Source organism: Alosa pseudoharengus, unplaced genomic scaffold (assembly GCF_046254945.1).
Source record: "Alosa pseudoharengus isolate Yale_2024_CS ecotype anadromous, Long Island Sound unplaced genomic scaffold, YU_APseudo_1.1 YU_APseudo_1.1_scf_11, whole genome shotgun sequence".
Taxonomy (NCBI): domain Eukaryota; kingdom Metazoa; phylum Chordata; class Actinopteri; order Clupeiformes; family Clupeidae; genus Alosa; species Alosa pseudoharengus.
The window spans coordinates 19,206,243-19,227,348 of NW_027468576.1; the positions used below are offsets into that span (position 1 = coordinate 19,206,243).

The 21,106-nt window shown below is 45.3% G+C and overlaps 1 long non-coding RNA gene across 1 annotated transcript; it reads left to right on the top strand.

Moving 5' to 3' along the window:
• Window positions 1–19,101: 19,101 nt before the first annotated feature.
• On the top strand, window positions 19,102–20,524 carry LOC143115169 (uncharacterized). The gene is made up of 3 exons (XR_012985063.1): window positions 19,102–19,342; window positions 19,473–19,559; window positions 19,745–20,524. It is a non-coding gene; the product is annotated as an uncharacterized LOC143115169 (long non-coding RNA).
• The last annotated feature ends 582 nt before the right edge of the window (window positions 20,525–21,106 follow it).

A 21,106-nucleotide genomic window follows, 5' to 3' on the forward strand; every position in this document is an offset into this window, starting at 1 on the left:
ATGCCATATAAGCCTCCCAGCCACGCTCACAACAGCACCACTTCTCACTCTGTCAGGTGATAACAAGCACCAGTGAAAAATTTGCCAAGATGTCAGCGAGGAGCCCTTGCCTAAAGCCTTAGACACTCTCACTCTCTCTCTCTCTCTCTCTCTCTCTCATGCTTGCAGGTCTGAACACAGTGGCATGAGAGCCAATATGAAGCAACCCGTCATGCCCATGACATGATGCAACAAAGATAGGAGTGAGAAAGCCTCCGCAAAACAATAGACCTTTCTTCACAATAGCGTTGTTGACAAGAAAGCTTAAATCAGAGTCACATCATTCAAACCGCTGTTTGTCAAACTCCTCAGTGTTGTATGCTGTTGTATGCAACTGAACTACTGACGTCATAGCGTCATACGGTTAAGAGATGTAAGAGTTTCTTGGTGTTTTATGCCCTCAACGTTGACTTCAAGGCAGCTCTGCCTGGAAGGCGCTTTGGTTAGGCATGGGTTAAGGTTAGGGTTAGGTTTAGGATAAGGTGCCTTTAAGTCGACGGTGGCATCGCTGCCTGGAAGACGATGTTGCCGCCAATAAAACACCATCGAGCATAAAACACCATCGAGCGATGTAAGACTAAAGCAAGTGGTATGCTCCTCCATGCACATTTGCGCACGTTGAAGACTTCCCAATTGTTGGGAAGCACACAACCCCGCCCAACCCCCCTGATGCGAGATGATGCCATTCTCGTCACGCTCTGCGTGCACGGGACACAGACGTGGGAGCCTGTCACGGCCTGACTAGTGAACAAGCTAGGGATGGGAATGGCCAGATAGACACTGGAATATCCTCTGCATTTTTATTTTTTGAGGCACATACATTGGGAGAGATAGATAGAGAAAGTGAGAAGGAAAGAGAGAGAGGTGGCAGAGGGGGAGAGAAAGAGAGAGAGAGAGAGAGAGAGAGAGAGAGAGAGAGAGAGAGAGAGAGAGAGACAGAGATTTGGTGGCCATAAACTCGAGCTGTGTTGGTGGGGGTGTTACAGGAAGAGCGAGCCTTCTTTTTTTTTTACCTGTCAGAAGCACTAACAGGACTCACCACAAGCTCTATCTTTATCTAGGTCATGGAGGCCTCTGGGTGTCTGAGCTGCCTGCCTCCCCGAAATAGACGGCTACTTGTGAATACATTTGCCTCCTGACACCTGTCGAGCAGAATACCTAATAGCAAAGTAGCATTAGTTACCGCTGATGCCCATGCATGGCTATTTGCCCTACCATTCCACACCTACTTGGTACTTCAGAACGAACTCAACCCCTAGCTAACCTACTGTACTTTTCTCCCACAGGATGCTTCAGTGTAGCGATAAGTGCAAGTCTGAATACATTATGCATCCAGTCAGACAGAAATCTCATCATTCGGACTGTTAAACAAGTGGCAGCACCCTCCTTTTCGATTTTGAAACAGGTTTCACAATGTTATGACGACTGTCTGAGACCGATTGACATCCAAGCCAGGTCCTTTTGCAACACCGGAGGATCCTGGACTGCTGATATAGGCAGGACTGCGGTTAGGATGAGAGAGATGAGGGGAACCCTGTGATTGAGGGCAGCTGACTGAGGTGACCACCGCTTTGTGTGTGTGTGTGGTGTGCTCCTAGTGTGCTCATTCCTCCTAGTGTGTTTGTGCGTGTGTGTGTGTGTGTGTGTGTGTGTGTGTGTGTATGTGCCCATGGATGTGTCAAATGCAAAGAATACATTCTGGTGTGTGTGTGTGTGTGTATCACTGGACAATGAGACCCACTTGATGACTGACGATTCATGCATGTCTCTGGCATAGACTGTTCTATATATACAGTCTATGGTCTCTGGTGTCCAGTCCTTGGCCGGCTCCGGGCCATCCGCGGGGATGTGTGAGTAATGACGGCCAGGCTAGGCTGGGTGGGGAGGAAACATGGGCAAAGCAGAAGCTGAAGGGGTGTGGGAGGTGATGGTGTACTGGGTTAGTCATGTGCTGTCCCTGAGCGCCGGATTAGTCACACTCACCTTGCCCTCAATGACTCTTTTCATTTCTGAGCACGCATGTCTGTGTGTGTGTGTGTATACTGCATGTGTGTATTGTGTGTGTGATGTGTGTGTGATGTGTGTGTGATGTGTGTGGTGTGTGTGTGTGTGTGTGTGTGTGTGTGTGTGTGTGTGTGTGTGCGTGTGTGTGTGTGTGTGTGTGTGTATGTGTGTGCTAGTGGGGCGTGCTCAAGCAAGCGTGCGCATATGGCTCATATCTGCCGCGCAGCGCACATCTGCTCTGTGTTGGCTTGATGTTGTTGTTGTTGTTGTGTCAGACAGGAGAGCAGTGAGTTCTTGGCACAGCAGCCTATAATCAAACCCACACCCAAAAACCCACACAGAGGAGTGACACCCGCCCACACACTTACGCCCCCGCGCACACACACATGCACACACGCACACACACACACACACGCACACACACACGCACACACACACACACACACACGCACACACACACACACACAGTCACATGCACATCCTGTCCCTCGAGCAGGACTCTCGGTCAACTGCGATCACTCACACCCTCTCTCTCTCGCGCTAAAATATGCAGAAAACCACTGCAGGCAGGCAGGCAAGCAGTGAGTGAGTGAGTGAGTGAAGGAGCGAGAGAGCGAGTGAGTGAGCGGGCGGCTGGGATAGGCTAGCCTCAACTCCGCTCCGCTCTGCTTCGCTCGGCTCACAGCTTGGGCAGCACTTCTGCTGTGATGACTACTGCACGTCTCTGCCACCCACAGCTCCATCTCTCTCCCTCTCTCTCTCTCTCTCTTTCTTCCTCTCTTTCTCTCTCTCTCTCTGTCACTCTCTCAGGGCCGCTCTGCTCATGTGGTCTTTCCTCTCTCTTCTCCTCTTTTCTCTGCAGTTTCCTGCATCTCAAAAAGAGAGAGAGAGTGAGAGAGAGAGAGATAGAGAGAGTGAGAGAGAGAGAAACAGACTTGCTACAAGTATAGCAGACTGGAAGTGCATGTACAATGCCTGCAGTGTTATCAGTACAAATTAGTTGAATATAGGAACATAAAATACTGAAAAGTCATGTCTACAGACATGCAGAAAGTAATACAGTTTTTCTCAGTCGTTTTTGGTGCTTTTCTCACATCACTATTAACATTTGCACAGCAGCATTTCTCAAAACAATTAGTGCAAACTGCAAAACCTAGTGGATAACCTGCAAAAGCACGTCACTTGCTCAAAATGGATAGTCCATTCCTCAAAAGCAAGTATTTATGTCAATGAAACTGCCGGTGTCATCAAAATGAGAAGTCTTGACACCATAATTTATAAACAATATAGTCAAATGGCTTTGTCATGTTTTCATTACGACAGTTTATGCTCTCAGTGTTTTCCCATGCAAAAAAAGATCAGAACTCGGTGACACTTGTACAGCCATTTGAAACTACAGTAAAGTTACAAATTGCTGTAGTTAGGGGAGTCGTATGTATGAGTCTGAATATGTACAGTGTTTCATAGTTTTACTGTATATGCTCTTTGCAATTCTACAGCATTGTGACAGAATTTGATAACTAGTTCACCAATTTTGTATGTAATGACTCAAGCAATGAAATGAAGACTATTAGTTTTATTGGGAACGACTATTCAGCATCCATAAGTATAGTTCATTTTGACTGACATGACAAAGCAACTGATACATGTTCAAAAGCATTTGCAATTTGTTCAGAGGAAGGAGAAATTGCTACTATGATGTGCACAAATGACTAAATGTTGTGGAGGTTGAACAAATAGTTATGATAATTTTCATTCTGATCTGAGAAAAGCACCAATACGACTGAGAAAAACTGTAATATAGAAACAGAAAACAGATAGAGAAATCTGACAAACTTAGATAGACAGACAGAGAGAAAAAAAGATAGATAGATAGATAGATGGATAGATGGATAGATAGATAGATAGATAGATAGATAGATAGATAGATAGATAGATAGATAGATAGATAGATGAGAGAGAGCGTGAGTGAGACAGAGAAAGAGAGAGATGAGAGAGGGAAGCAGCTGCCTCTAAACCCTGCAGCAGCCCCCCCCCCTCCCCCAATGGTCAGACAGGGCTTGAGTGTCAGGCCAGTTGTGGTGAGGTGTGTGACTAATGCTAAAGAGCACAGAGGATGAATCATCCTCACTCACCGACCATCACCACCGCACACACACACACCTCCCCATTACTGAAAGGACACACAAAAAAAATAATTTATGATGATTAAATGATGAGAAAAGAAAATCATTTTGTATCTCTACTTCTCCACCTTCAAAGCATCACGCTCTGTACGAGGCACTTCTGACAGGATGATTTGTTGTTGATTTTTTTGTGTGTGTTTCTCACAAGAGGATGGGAAGTGTGAGACCCTGCAAAAGTCACATTCCTGGCACAGCAGGCGCCGATTTGGGCACGAGCCCAAAACTCTTCGATTCTGATAATATTGACGAAGTGAAACGTCTCCACTGCTTTCACAGATGCCACTGATAAGGAACTTGACATTCTTTTGTCATTTACACACACACACACACACACACACACACACACACACACACACACACACACACACACACACACACACACACATACAAGCACACACACACACACACACACACACACACACACACACACACACACACACACACACACACACATGCCGAGAGAGAGAGAGAGAGAGAGAGGACGCAGAGGACACAGTTGTCAGTGTAATATATGAAAATACAGCAAATTAAAAAAAGATTTTCACGATGCCCCCTCCTATTCCCTAGGATTACATGTGCATTTAGATCCTCAGATCAAAGCCTCGGCACCTGGATTTAAACCATCTATCACTCCCGTGGACAGTGAGTGACCGGGCGAGGGCCTTCCTCCCCTCTGGAGTGAGAGAGGGTCTTGGTTATTTAGGGTGCCCTTGGCAGGGTCAGCCACACTGAGGAGGATGTGGGGCTTTGTTTTTACGGCCCTCCGCTCTCCCACTGGTCTGCTTCCTCAGCGCTGGCCTGGTCTTCATCACCCTCTCCTCTCCTCCGCTCCACTCCGCTGCTGACCTTGGGGCCTATGGGGCCACGGAGGTTTGAGGCTTCAAATGCTTTCAGCAGGACGCCTGCAGGACCAGGGCCCTCCTGAAACACACCACACGAGTCCACCGCTCGTCCTCACACCACACACACCTACCCTCCCACACACACACACACCTCCTCCTCCTCCTCCTCCTATCCGCTTGCCTGACCTTTTGAAGTTTACGACTCCCTCCCCACCACCACCACCACCACCACCACCACCACCACCACACACACACACACACACACACACACACACACACACACACACACACACACACACACACACTCTCCCCAACCCCACCCCTTTCCTTTAGTTCACCAGCTCACAGTATTTCACTGGAGCTCCTTCTCTTAAAGGCCTGCTCCACCCATCTCTTCCCAGACACTCCCCCCCCCCCCCCTTTCTTGCCCTGGGACGATGCTCCCGGGCTTCCTCCCACTACCTCAGCCCCTCCCTATGACCCCCCCCCCCCCCCCCCCATCGCCTCCATCACCCCTGTCCCAGTCCCCTGGGCCCAGCATGCCTGTTGCATTCTTCTGCACTGACTGACTCTGTTTACACTCGTCTCCTTTTTTAGTGCACTGGGGTTCCACTTCTCAGCAACATTCCTCATCAGACTTTTTTTCCGTCCTATTCTTTTCTTTTTAAATCTCTCGTCTTGTCCTCATCAGTTCCATGTGTCACCATGTCTGGTCAGAAATTAGTTTTTAAAAAAAGGATTATTTCACATACAACTGACAGAAACCCATCTGACGCAATTACTGTGTTATCAGTGAAGTTGGGCCGGCCTCCACAATTTACTTCAAACACACTGGTTTCCATTACGTCACCCAACAGCACTACATGTGGTCAGCTGCAGTTACAGCTGCCATTACCAGTAAAACCCGAGAAATATCTGGCAAACTCCAGGGGAATCTTTAAACTTCCCTTTCACTCTCTAATATATACAATATATATATATATATATATATATATATATATAAAGAGAGAGAAAGAAAGAGAAAATAGAGAGAGGGAGGTGGAAAAAAGCAGGCTGAGAATGCATTCACTGTTCACCTATCAAGAAGGTCATCTTTTTCCTGTGCGTGGCACCGGTGTGCTGCCTACAAGACAGTCAGCACATTCAAATATCACTCTGTCTGAGCGTCTGGTTGCATAATTCTCAATCCACGGCACACGGCAGCATGGAATGCACTGTTCTAAATGCTGTCCTGAGTCTTGAGCAACAGCCACCTCCTGTCCTTCTCTGATCTTGACGCACACACACTTGACACACACACACAGTCATTGTTCACTCATTCAGCATTTTCCACCTGGAACCATGGAATTAATCTCTGGCTTTATTTTACCACAGGAAGTTTTGACTCATCCCTGTCTGTGCTCTTCCAGGCAGTTGTTTTTTATAATCCAAACAAACCACTGACCTCTGACACAATTATGATACTATTCAGAGCAGTCTATCTAATCTATCTTTCTTTTCTCCCCAATTGTCTGTCTGTCTGTCACTACTGCTACTACACCTTCAGAGGAGAGCTTCGGCAGGATTATTTTATTAAAAATGTGTGTGGACCATATTTTTGTAATTGGCCTTAGACAATGCCATCTGTGAACTGTCTCTGTGCATTTGTCTGTACCAGGCAGGCCTGGCTGTATCAAGGGTCTAAAGTTTAAGACTACCCAGGGCTGGGTGCCTGGCAGGCAGGCAGGAGAGTGGGTGGATGACCCATGGTGGGTGGGCTGGAGCGACAAGCAAGCAAGCAGGCCAGCTCAAAGATGCTGATGTCAGTGCTGAGGAATTGGCCAGCGCACTCAGGCTCTCTGCACCTCTCTCTGTGCACTACGGTCTCTCCGACACGATGGCCTCGACCGCTGAGCCACCCACCCACGCATCGCGCCCTCTGATCCGGCAGGAATGCTGTGTTCGACTCCGTCTCCCAGCCACGCCCCGGCCCCCTCAACCCCCAACTTCAAACCCACCCCCACCAACAATCACCGTCCACCCACCTCTATCCCTGCCCGAAGATCCAGTGTCGAGTGTTCCTGGGCCCCCCGCCTGCAGTGGGTGTGTGCAGACGCAGCCCTTATAAACACCTCTGCTTCTGCAAACACAAGCACAAGCACCCGGGGTCACAGACACATGGAGTCTGAGCAAACTCTCAACCTGTAAAATTCATTATGGTCTCACTCTCAGCTGCAGAAGATTTTAATATACACTCTCTCTCTCTCACACTCACACACACTGCGCTGCTCATAGGAATCTCATAGCATTTTGGGACTTCTAATGCATACATGTTATTACAGAACAGAACTACTATAGAAATCTTATTTACTAGTTACTCTTTACTAGTTATTTTCCGTAAGGGATACTTAATGAGCCGTGACCACATGAGGTGAGTCTCTTACCTCTCAGACAGTTGCAAAAAACCACCGCAAAGTATTTGGAGAGCGTAGACCTTTGCCACGGCCAAATACTGTAACCTCAGTGAAAGTTACACTAAATTCATTAAGCTGCTGTGAGTTGGAGCCTCTTCCGCATTGGACAGACTTTCCCTAACAGGTCCAATTCTACACCTTTCCACCAAGCTAGCAGTGTTTGTGTGTAACCCTGAACACACAGACAAATGAACAAACAGACAAAAAAACCGCAGTGAAAACATCACCTCCTTTGGTGGAGGTAATGACAGCAGGGGCTGACCTTCCATGGAAGTCAGTGCAGGCTAATAGAGCTGGGTCACACGGAGGTTGGCTCTAAATGCACATGGGAGATGCTGTTTGTGTGGAAATGATAGCTTACGCAGCTCACCTGTGCGTCACCCCGAGGACTAGTGGGGGCTCGTAATTGCTCCTCAGAGCGAATCCCTTTGCAAACAAACAAACCTTCGCACATAAATGTATTGATGCATCACATGAACCGCACATAACACCACTAATTTACCACAAAACAGAGAAAGTGAAGAGAGAGAGAGAGAGAGAGAGAGACAGAGAGAGAGAGAGAGAGAGAGAGACAGAGACAGAGACAGAGAGAGAGAGAGAGAGAGAGAGAGAGAGAGAGAGAGAGAGAGAGAGAGAGAGAGAGAGAGAGAGAGAGAGAGAGAGGTGGGGGTGTGGGGGAGTGTGTTTCCTGTTTCTCCCACACCCATGGCAGGCAATAGTCCAGTGGCCTTGGTTGACGTCTTGACATCAAGCGAGGAAGGCGCTGGGGAACCTTGAGATGGAGTGAGTCACAGAGGGGGAAAGAACACGCTGGTGGACACGTCAGGAGCAGTGAGTGTCTGCTCTGTCGGACAATGACAACAGATGACCTGCGCTCAAATGACCTGACCAAACCATGACTGATTGTGTGTGTGAGTCTGCCTGTTGTGTTGAGCTCGTTAAAAGCCCAGAGCTTGCAGATAAAAGAGCCTCTTGTCATCTTCCGTGGGATACCTCAGAGGGGAGGTCACACTCGAGGCCACCTGTGTGTGTGTGTGTGTGTGTGTCAGGGGTGAAGGTAGGTGTGGTTGGGGTATTATGTTTCTGTCACCACCACCTGCCACCACTTCTGAGCTCAGCGTTCAGATAAAACCCACTGTATTCCCAGACAGACCCCCCACTGCCATTACAGGCCTCAAAGATTAACCCTCGGCTTAAATGGCAAATTGGAATTATCATCTTGCACATTAGTCTTGTTCCCACACACAATAATGGATGCCAAATGTGTCAAATATCAGGAAACGATACGCTAAAAAAGCATAATTCCTCTTCCACTTTCATATTCCCATCACCCTTAAAACTACACAGCACTTAAGTGCGATAACATTGTTAAACACAATATGGCTGTGTCATGTTACATCAACAATGACTAGTAATGACAAAGATGGCTATATGTCACTGACAATCCCAAGAGCTGAAGTCATAAGATAGTTATGCAGAGATAATGAGTTCATGTTGACGGCTGTTCTTCTTATGAACTAAAGCAGAGGAAGATTGCCCAATGGTGTTCCAATATGAGTGTATGAATGCTGTCAGTCATCTGCCCTTGTTCAGTGGTACCACCCACACCACTGTGGCACTGGCCCAGAGCACTTGAAGCACACCTTGTGATGTGTGTGTGTGTGAAGTTTACACAGAGCACATTCTTCTGTCTGTGTGCATCGAAACACACACACACACACACACAGAGAGAGAGAGAGGCCCAGAGAGGGAGAGGAGAGGGGCTCACTGGTGTAACCCAGAGAGACACACTCGCTTGCGGGCATATTTCATAATCTCTTCCCTCTTCCCTCTTCTCCCACTCTCCCCTCCACTCCTCTTCACCCGCCTCCTCCTCTCTGCCCTCTGCTCTGTTTTCCTGTCTATCTTTCCTTCTCTCCCCTCCTCTCCTCTCCTCCCCTGCATTCCTGCCTGAGTGGGTGGAAGGTTGAATGAGGTTGCTGGAGCCCTGAGAGGTAGGGGTTAGAACGGGGCGAGTCACGGGGACCATTCCCCGTCCGTCTGTGTCCACGGCCACGTCCTCTTCCTGGAATTATGAAGCTCGGGGAGGACGTGGAGGGTCGAGAGAGCCGGGGGGGGAGTGCACGGGGAGAGTTCAGGGCAGGTGCTTCCGAAAAGGGTTCCCTTGGTTTTTCACTTTACTCGGACGGCAGGCAGTCAATTCAGTCAGTGTGCTCACTGACAAGACTTTGGGCAGAGCAGCAAGCAGAGAGAGACCCCTGCTGGTGCCGAGGTTCTACTGCAGCTTCTGTTGTTTGAGGAACCTTTTCGCAACTTTTGTTGCCTGCTCAGAAAGGGGCATTCAAAGGATGCATATTAGAGACATTAACACATTATTCCCCAAACAAAGATTCTAAAACTTTGTTAAGATATTCAAATAGTTTTGAACAAATACAGTGCACCATTGATATGCATTAGAGCTAAAATCCAAGAGATTACCAGCACAATAGCTTTACTGAGTCTTGTGGTGGTTAGGCTTTAAGCCTGGGAATGGGAAACAGGTCCTGGGGTGATGAGACAGCCCATTAGGAAAGAATAAGCCCCATACCACCTCCAGCCTCCTTGTAATCTGAAAACTGACATGGTTCCTTGTAAGTTGTTGTTTCAATGCCAGCCCATTCTTTAGCGAGCAGTTTCCCCCCACACCCAAAACCACCTTTGGATTTTCTTCCAAATATACCAGGAGGAGTTTCACTCACACACAATAGAAGTTGTGTGTGTGTGCTCTCCTTGAAGTGTGTGCATGTCTGTGTGTGTGTGTGCTCTTTATCATGTGTGGCAGGGTAAATTAAATGCATTGCTGTCGGGTGTGGATTCACAAGGAAATGTGGATCTAGGTGGCTACTCGTGTGAAACTAGGTGGGCGGCTCAATAGCACTGGGTGGGTACTTCCACAGAAACTGGGCCTTAGCCGGTGACGGAGCAGAGGAGAGCTCAGGGAAGAGAGTTCAGAAGCGTTGCCACCTCCTCAATATCTATAATATGCAATAGCAGGATCATTCACCACCGACTGAGAGTCTTGGCCAAGCTTGGCCTCGTTCCAAACCCGAGCCTCGCCCTGTTTGGCTCACGGCGCCTCTCTGAAGCGCGGCGGTGTCAGAGGTGGTGGCGGCAGTGGTGGCCTGTGGGTGAGAGCGGAATGCGTAGCAGCAGGACGGGACTGTATTTCCTCTTCCTGTCTCGTCAGTGCCAGCAATCCACTTATTGAGTCAGCCCACGTATCAGCCTAGTGTACACCCACCTACGTTTACTGGAATACACATTCACAAGCACACACACACACACACAGACTCATGAATTCTTTATTTGAATCCACCAATCAAAGTTCTTACAGAAAGGATTCAAATATTTTCAGAGGGTACAGTACATAAAACATCGCCTACGCCACACAGCAAGACTGCCTATCACAGCTGATATGGAGCACAATTTTTTTAGGGATGAATGTAAATGTATTTATAAAACATAGCTTTTATTTTCCCCCAAACAAACATTGTTTGGTTACACTTTACTTGACAGTATCGACATAAGAGTGACATGACACTGTCATGAATGTGTCATAAACAAGTCAGAAATGTTTATGACATAACACTTCTGTTATTAAGTGACATTCTGTTTTTGTCATAAGAAGTTAGGGATTAGGTTTAGGTTTAGGGTTAGAGTTAGGGTTCATGTGTCATGACAGTGTCATATGTTCATGACAGTGTCATGTCACTCTTATGTCGATACTGTCAAGTAAAGTGTTACCCATTGTTTTTTAGCCTTCTGCTCATGCAAAACCATGAGCTAATACATATGCTATTCTGTTTTCCTTTACCTCTGATAATGACACTATATAACTGTGCTTTCTGCAAAAACTGAACAAAATCTGAACGATTCTGATAAAAAATCTGGCCTTAGCCGCTGTACTATGGCATCATAGGGAAGAATGACAGCTGGAAATAATGTGAATCATCCTGTGGCATTAGAACAAAGGCAACAGCTGTGGCACTGGGTGCAGGAGCAGCTTCACCAACAGAGCCAAGGCAGATCAGAACCAGTTCAGGACCAGATCAGATGTAAACCAGATTTAACTATGCTTGCCTATGAATGGTGCATACAGATATGTTGTTTTTTCAAGCAACTTATCTCACATTTCAAACTTTGCAGTAAGTAACATTTCCAGGAGGTATTCGTGAGTATAGAAATCTCAGCAATTTTGAGGAAAGCACTTTGAAGTCTGAAGTTTGCACCTTACAGTTTTTCACAATTGCTAAAACACATTTTTTGAAACCATCCACCCTTTTCTCAAAACTGTAAAAACAACTCCCAAATCTCAAACTACATTCACAAAACCTCTGACAACCTCTGCAAAACTGAACAATCACCTCAAAACAGTTGTACCTGCTCAAAACTAAACACTGTCTTCAGATCACCTCACAAAGCAGTCAAAATGAAAACACTGTTGAACAGTCATTGAACAGATAAAAAATGCAAAATAGTGTTCATACAGTAAAATGCATTTTGCATCTAAAAAACAAAACAAAACAAAGCAAAAAATATATCATAACTCAGTGGATTCAACATCCCAGATAGCAAGAGGCTGGCGGACCACTGGGGGCAGATCTGGCGGTCCGCTGGCCTTTTGCTCATCGGTTCTCTGGCGGTCCGCTGGTGGGTTGCCGACAAATGCCCCAATATTTTACCAATATTGGTCTAAAATCTTTTTAATTTAAATCCAGTTATTACTTCATCCATAATTTTCATAACGTCACGTCTTTTCGTAATATTCATGACGAGTTAAATTTAAAGAGATAATGGTCCGATGACGGACCAAAGAGGCATGCCACCAGTGGCCTGCTATCTGCCAATCTGATTTTGATCTGGGATTTACTGTAAATCCAGTGAAAATATAGCCTGGCTAACGGCAAACCGCATGTCATTGAGATGGGGTCTGGGAACTACATGTACATTTTCTCGTATTTGAAACGTGGTTTACGAATGCCCAAAGCCGTTTATTGGGCTATTGGAATGTCTATCAAATGTGTCTGTACGTAGCTCATCATTCGGTATGTCGTCATCGTCTTGCTGCCCCCCTCCGTTCTGTGATTGGTTCCTTCGTTGAGGTGAAAACGAAGTCCATGGAATCCAGGCTGCCTAGCAGCGTGAATAAAATTGTGTGCGTAAGGCAGCATGGGAAAACCCAGGCTAGTGAAAATAAAGTATTGAGAAAATAAAGTATTGAGAAAGGGGCTTGTGTTTACTGTTTTGAAAGGGTGAAAGGTTTCAAACCATTTGTTTAGCAATTGTGTAAAACTGTATACCAGAAAAGAAATACATTTCAGTACTGTAGAAGTATTGCAGTCTAGCCTACGATGTACTCTGAATGCCTCACTGACATGGGCGGATTATGAACTTTCGGGCCCCTGGGCCCAGATGTATTAAGGGCCCCCCACTTATTGTCGTATATGTGGGAGGGGGGGTTTGGGGTCCTCCCCCAGAACATTTTTAATTTGTTTGATGTGATTTCCTGTATTCTGGTGCATTTTGGGGATGGCCAATACTAAATTCAATCAGATTCATAGCCTACATCCTGATTTGTTGATATTGAGGTAATGATTCCATGCAAAGGTTCGGGCTTCAGGGCCCCCTGACCTCTTGGGCCCCTGGGCCTGGGCCCGGTAGGTCCGTGCAGTAATCCATCACTGCTCACTGATAGTTTCTGTCCATTGTTTATATGAACCTGCACTGTTCAACCATCTGTTTACACTCTGAACTAGCTTATATTGGTTGTCACATCATGTAATAAATGTTGAGTGGTTGTGTTTAACATGACATTTGTGCTTTCTTTATGTTTACCTTTTGCCACTTGTTGTTACCATTATGCATCACAAGTGCATTACAATGCAAAATGTGTTTTCTTGCATAAGAATAGAGTTTTATATGTGAAAACTGTTTATGGTCTTGCCAAAAGGGTGATCGATTCAGGAAATGTGTTCAGGCAACTGAGAATTGCTTAGTAGTAGTAGCATTAGATTTGGCAGCACCCAACAACAGTTATGAAGGGTCTAGAGAGAGAGAGACTCAGTTCAGAGCTACTGTAATGCAAAGTAATTGCGCTTCTATGGAAACAAGAGTAGGTGTAATACAGTCTACAGCAACTGGTTGCTTTCGGTGGTCACAGAAACAGAGCACCAAGACACACACCGCACCTCAGATTGAAGATATTAATGTGCTGAAGTGCAGGGTCAGCAAAACTCCAACTGCAACACCATGCATGCAAGTATAAGAGAAGAAGGGCCAGAATGGTATTCAGATGCACACCCTGTTTACAAATGTAATACTAAATATTTGCAGCTTTTGAATTTAATTTTACAACTGTTCTGTTTTTAACTCATACTTCCTACACATTTGATATCACATTGAACACTGCAGCCAAATGTGTGAATCAAATGCCTCAAAATAATCTGTTAGATTTAGACACCTAGAAACACAACCAGCTATATTTACTGCCTACATCTGAAGACGCATAATAATGTTTTTTATTATTAGGGCAGGAAGTCCATTATTGCCTGAGACTGTAATTAAATAAAATCCTGCTGAAAACATTTCTAGAAAGTCATAACATTGAAGCATTTACATACCCACAAGCCTCATTCTAATTGCCTTGTTTAAATCGAATGGGTCGGACAAGTTGCAAGGAAACAAAGAAACCTGCAAACACAATTATCACATCAAATGTATGGGCTGTCAGCAGAGAGATGAAGTCATTTGATGAAGTCTTTGTTCTCTCTGTCTGTCTCTCCCTGTGTTTGGAATGCCTGGCAGAGTCTTTACTCAGCGTTCAAGCCCCTGCTATGTAAGCCAAATGCACACACTGATAGGTTCTAGAGACACTACACATCATACCAATAAATATAGTAAGATAAATCTTCGGCCTACACATTATCAGTCTCTTCGGCCTACACATTATCAGTCTCTTTTTCGGCATTTCATCTTTTTCCCTGTTATTTTATTGCTATCTATATTTATGTATACTGGAAAACGGTGTAAAATTACTGAAATTAATTACTACTACACCTACTAAATGCAATTGCTGCTGAGATGCAATATTGACTCAATATAAGAATAGTTTCCTTGATAAATTGAACACACATAGTTTCCTGAGACACAGTTTCCTATAGAGATGTACAGTAATTCTCAATATAGGCTACCGCACACAGCCAAGGCCTACAATTCATTGCTGTTTAATTACTATGAAGATATTGCAAATTGATAGTGGACAGATTTATGAAAAGATAAAGAGAGAGAGAGAGAGAGAGAGAGAGAGAGAGAGAGAGAGAGAGAGAGAGAGCTGGATCAGGAGGTTAAACAGAGTGACACAGGAGGTGTGGAGGCAGCAGAATGGCTTCATTATTGTGCGTGTAGGCACATGTCGGTGTGCATGCTGGTTGCCATGGCAGCGCTCTGTCATGTCAGCTCTGGCTCACCTTGCATGAATGGAGGCCTGTGGGATATGCATATCAGCCCTGGCTCCGAGGAGGGGTGTGTGCTTGCGTGTGTGTATGTGTGTGTTTTCGGACGGGGGGTGGAGTGTGTGCAAGTGCGTCAGTAGCTAAACAGCCGGTACACACCCACGGCAACCGCGGCTGTTTGTGTCTCCTGTGCCAGGATACAGACGCTTTGGCTCTCCGAAACGCGTCGCACATGCCCTCGGGGACAACAAACAACAACAAACGCGACAACTCCCCTCCTTCTTCCCGCACGTTGACTTCTCACTGCGCTTGGCCTTGCGCCAAGGGGATCATGCAAATTCCGCAGCCGTACAAATTTTCTGCCGGGTGCTCATCCTATAGGCATGATCCTCCCGAGGATGGCTCTTATACACAAGCCAGAACCAACACCGCTTAAACACCCCATCTTCTCCCTCACCCTACACCAACCCCACCTCCAATGGTCCCTTAATAGAGACAGGGATTTTGGGTGGAGGATGGTACAGCAGGTTTCCATGGCAACATTTTTTTGCACTTCTTTGATAGAGGGAGCAGTGAGCAGGGGAGGGGAGGGGACACTCACCACTCATCTCTCCATGAGACAGCACATACTGTCTGCTATCGTCTCTCAAGCGTCATTGTTTTAGGACCCACAAGCGCGCGTGGACACAGACACAGACACAGAGACAGAGACACACACACACACACACACACCTGCTGACAGGTTGTTATAAGCAGTTGTTATAAGCAAAACATGCACTTTCACAAATGTACCAAGCTGTCAATTCTTAAACACTTGGTTGTTGTCCAACACAAACAACATTGTGCTTCTCTGAACAAACACAACCTCTCTGCCAACATATTCGTACATGCAATACATACACACACTGTAAAGATATTCCTAGGTAGCAGGTGGAACCTCTTTGAGAGTGAGGACACTTTGAGCCCTCGAGGGACATATGTCTCTGCATGCTGTGAAGTGATGGCGTCAGACACAGGATCCGGTTGCTACTGGTGGCGGCTGCGCTTGGCTGTCGTGTTGTGCCTGTACACATTTCCATGGCCCTGCACCTTGGCCAATCCCCCTCGTTCGCTCTCCCACTCAGCCTCATCACACCTTTGCACGTGCTTGGCCTGAAGAGACACATTTTGCAACTCCCACTCACTCTGCTGCTACACCACCCGCCAACACACCGAACACACACACACACACACACACACACACACACACACACACACACACACACACACACACACACACACACACACACACACACACACACACACACACACACACACACACACACACACACACACACACACACACACACACACACACACACACACACACACACACACACACACACACACACACACACACACACACACACACACACACACACACACACACACACACACACACACACACACACACACACACACACACACACACACACACACACACACACACACACACACACACACACACACACACACACACACACACACACACACACACACACACACACACACACACACACAACCAGCAACAGTACCTGCTAGCTGGCTGTCCTCCTCCACATGCATGTGGACCAACTCAGAATAAGAATATGGTCGTGTTTGATCTCTTAAAGGCACATGCACGGGACCTACACGGAAAACAGCCAACTGCAGCAAACATCAGCCCTTTGCGCTGTTACCTAAATGCGGCAAGCACACTGCATAAACATTGCATGTTTATGAAGAACAGTTATGCATCTTCATGTCCATGAAGGTGTAAAACGCAAGCAGGCAACCCTTCTTAAAAGGATGGTGGATGCTGGAATGGCCTGACAATCAGTGCAACGGGTGACATTATAGCTAGTTTGAATAAATTCTACTGCGTTATCATAGAGAGCTACAAGCAGAGAGAAAATATGACAAACAACAATATATGACTGTGAATATTCAGTGCATCCCTAATATAGATACCTAACACATATGAACTAATAGTGAACTAATGCCTATCTCATGCTGAAGAGGTCTGTAAAGAATGATTGCTTTTAGGGTGACAGGTAGAGCATTATCTGCATTAAACATCCAACCTGTTCAAGGTCTAATGTGTTTTTTGCTTGACAGGTGACCCACATGAGCCTGCCGTGCATCGAGCGAGTGCAGCCACAGAGAGAGAGAGAGAGAGACAGAGAGAGAGAAAGAGAGAGACAGAGAGAGAGACAGAGAGAGAGAGAGAGAGAGAGTGAGAGAGAGAGAGAGAGTGAGAGAGAGAGAGAGAGAGAGAGAGAGAGAGAGAGAGAGAGAGAGAGAGAGAGACTGCCGGCTAAGCAAACAGCTGAGTGGAAAAGTGTGGCGGCAAACAGGAAGCCATGGAGTGCATGTGTGGGAGGCTCAGGCCGAGGGCGCACTCAAACTGGCCCACAGGCGTGTGTATTTTTAGCCTGGCTGTGGTCCCCCAATATGCTCTCCTCTGACCCGTCATGCGAAAAAGTGGGTCTATTTGTGGGGATTGTGCATGCTGGGTGGCTGCAGACTTACCTCACACTGAGGAGCTGCTGTGATGTTCTGATAACACCCTCCTTGTACGTGCTCACAACGCAGGCTGGAGGAGGGAGCTAGAATGTGCGCTGGCATTTGTAAATTGCAAACAAGTGCTCAGACAAACAGCTGGTATGGCGCTGTCTTTGAGAAAGCTATGTGAGACTGACAATGCTGACAAGATGTATGATGTTCAGGAAGATTTGCAATCCTTCTATCTTACTTTACCTTATCTTACTTGTATAATCATACATGTCCATCATTCCTGCAAATTCCAATACACACATTATCTTGCAAACATTTTTCAGTTTCAGATTTGCTGGAAGATTCCTATCTCCAGTTAGTGGTATGCTGTTCATTCTTCTATATAATGTTGTGGCAAAAGGTACTATTTCTGTCACCAAATAAATTAAAAGTTTGGGCTAAATTTCACATGACAACTCACCATAAAAACTGATTTTTCCACCAACAAAAATAAAGCTCTTCATCTTTATAATGGCAATGTGCATATTTCTGTGCAGCAAGTGCATGAACAAAAAAAACTGCCCACAGTGTGCACCAATTAAGAATGTTCAGTGGAAACAAAAGAAACCACAGTAGTCGTTTCAATACGTTAGATCTGCATGTGCGTATAGCTATAGGCCTGCTGCATGGTGAATTATATGGACCAAGGGACACAGACACTTGAATAGCCACATATTTAGTGGCTCACAGTCTATGAATCACAGAAAAATTAATGAACGTCTGGCTCCACCACCAGTACACTCAGGGCAATCCAAACTTCTCGTTTTTTGTTCCGCGTTGGTGGGATGCACTACAAGTTCCTACCTGAGCCCCTGAGTCCCTCTCTATCTGACCCCCCCCCCCCCACCCAGAGCTCTTAAGAGAGTAGCCTACCTCCTCTCCTAGCCCTACCAACAACTGGATGTTAAATCTAGCACTTACCACTAGACTATCCCCCTTCTAGAACTGTCACTTGATGCGAGTAGTAGCCTACTTATTGCTGCACTAACATGTCCTTGTTGCACTGTACCTTAATTGTTTCCCCCTTTTTTGTAAGTCACTTTGGATATAACAAAGCATTAGCTAAATGACTAAATGTAAGTGTAAATAGTCACATCCCATTAAACATCACCAATTGTGGGCAACTGCAGGCTTCAATTTAAATGGTCCATTGGATGGTGCTATTACCAACTCAATATTTCAGTGAAATGTTTTATGACAGATGCCATAGTAAACTTCAGCCTTACCCTTTGGCCACAGTATATATGCTCAGTAACCTATTGAATTAGCCTATATTTGGATGCTGCCATTTTGAATGTGTCTTTCAAGATATTTATTCCTGAATGTATTTTCCCTATAACTGTGTAGGCCTGTATTAGATGATGATCACATGGTGAACAGTGGGCACTCAGAATGAGCAGTTGTATTATGACTAGTTGCAGTACTTCTGCGCCATCTGCTGGTTAAACTACAGACCTGTAGTTTGACGAAGAGTGACGTGTTTGCTACCAGTGGTTACTACGCCGCGCCCCTACAAACACATAACAAGGAAGTTTATAACACTCTTTTCTGAAAAAATGAAACAGAAAGCAACAGATCTGATGTGTATTAACATCACTTTGTTGACCACTTTATTGCTAACCAGTAACGTCAACTACCAAGTCTCCTGGCAACTGAATTAAAAAAATTGGAAGCAATAGGCCTTCAATTGTATTTGGAAAACGTTTGCAACTGCGTACTTTTTATTTAAGTTAGTCTAGGCGTCAAATCTACAGGTGGGTATACAGCCACTTAATTATACAATCTATTAGATATATTGTTAAACTGAAAATATAATGTAGCCTGATTGACAGATGGTGATAGAACATGTTTGTAGCCTGACTGGGTCTTCTGTTCTTTGAGTAGACATGACGGGGAAAACTAATGGTGCGCCAGACAGCAAGTCCTACCGGGATGCAGTAGTGGCTCACATGCCACCTCAGCCCGCAAGAGGTAGGTAGGCCTACGTGCACGTACTTGACAACTTTTAGGGCAGGGATAGCCCTCATATTTTGGTTACATAATTTTAGATTATATTATCTTAGTAGAAGTAGCATATATATTTACAGTTCTTACTCAGGACACACGTAGCTAGACCTAAGCTAAAACTCAGGGTTATTTCTTGCCTTTGATCTCAGCACCACCTGAAAATGTACTACAGTCTAACCTCAAAGTTCGCCTGAGGAATTTGTTGAGGAGACACCCGGATGGCATGCTTCTGGCCCAGCTGAGACGGTCCTGCCCGATTCTGTTCCAACCAGAGGTCCTGGGTTCCTATATCTCCACCACGGAGCTCTTGAACTCGATGGGGGATGTGCTACGGATAGAAGGTTTTGGGGTACAGCGGCGCGTCTATCCTGTTTGCATGTAGGCTGCTCAACCACTAAAAGTGGACGAGAAAGAATAAATGATCGGAGTAGGCCACTTAGGACTACTTGCACCAGCACTTTGTAAATCATTCTGACAAGGAAGAAAAAAGACCTGGATGACCTAGACCAAACAACTGGCACAGATGTGTTAGAATAGATGTAGGTTTTGGCAAGGCCTACAATACCTCAGATATCCTGTTAATGATATTATTTGACCAAAGCATTAAAATAAGCCATTGTAAGAATTCAACATTTGGGCTCACTAGCATGTTATGAAGAGTGAGTGTGAAAACATTCCAATTTTTAAGAAATCAATATATATATTTTGTCATGATGATTCTAGCTCTTAATATATACAAAAATGCACTTTCTATGGTGTTTTTCTACCAGCAGTTATCCTTAATTTTGAAAAACAAAATGTATCAGTAATGCACTTAAATATTTAAATATTGTAGGCTTTTTGCATTTTGTGTTATCATATATGTAACATTTTAAATAAGACATTTGATATTGTGTTCTACCAATTGGCAAGGAATAATAAATGAATAAAAAAAAAAAATGTTGTTTCGGCTGCTGATTTCCTGACGGTACAACATTTTTGCTCTCCAGACATGAATATAGCGATGGTAAATGTCATTGTGCTATAGGTCATGAACTGAGCATCTTCTTGGTTTTTCAGTACAGCTAAGGGTAAATCTTCTTCCACTGACTAAAGGTCACAAAAACAAGCAAAACTAGATGTAGTGCATGGTGTTGCCACCAAAAATCCCATTTCCCATGTTCTCTATGGCCTACTCCTGCAGCTCCTTTATCCCTTATAGTCATGTAACTCTTTGTGAGCATTAAATTGTTCATCTCCTCTCCTCAATCTTGCTCAATCTCCTCTTGGTTACTCTTTCAGTGTTTCAAACAATTCAAGACAACAATTGTCTGAACTGTTTGAACATCGAATTTGTGTGTGAGAGAGAGAGAGAGCAAGAATGTGTTCCCCGGTGTGTGTGTGTAACTGTGAAACACAGTTCAATCTTCATCCTCTTGCAGGTTTAAACATCAACCAAATTCTACAACACATTTTCTCTCCTTGGACAAGTCCACATTACTATTTGTTGTAAACTTCCCGACACCCCCCCC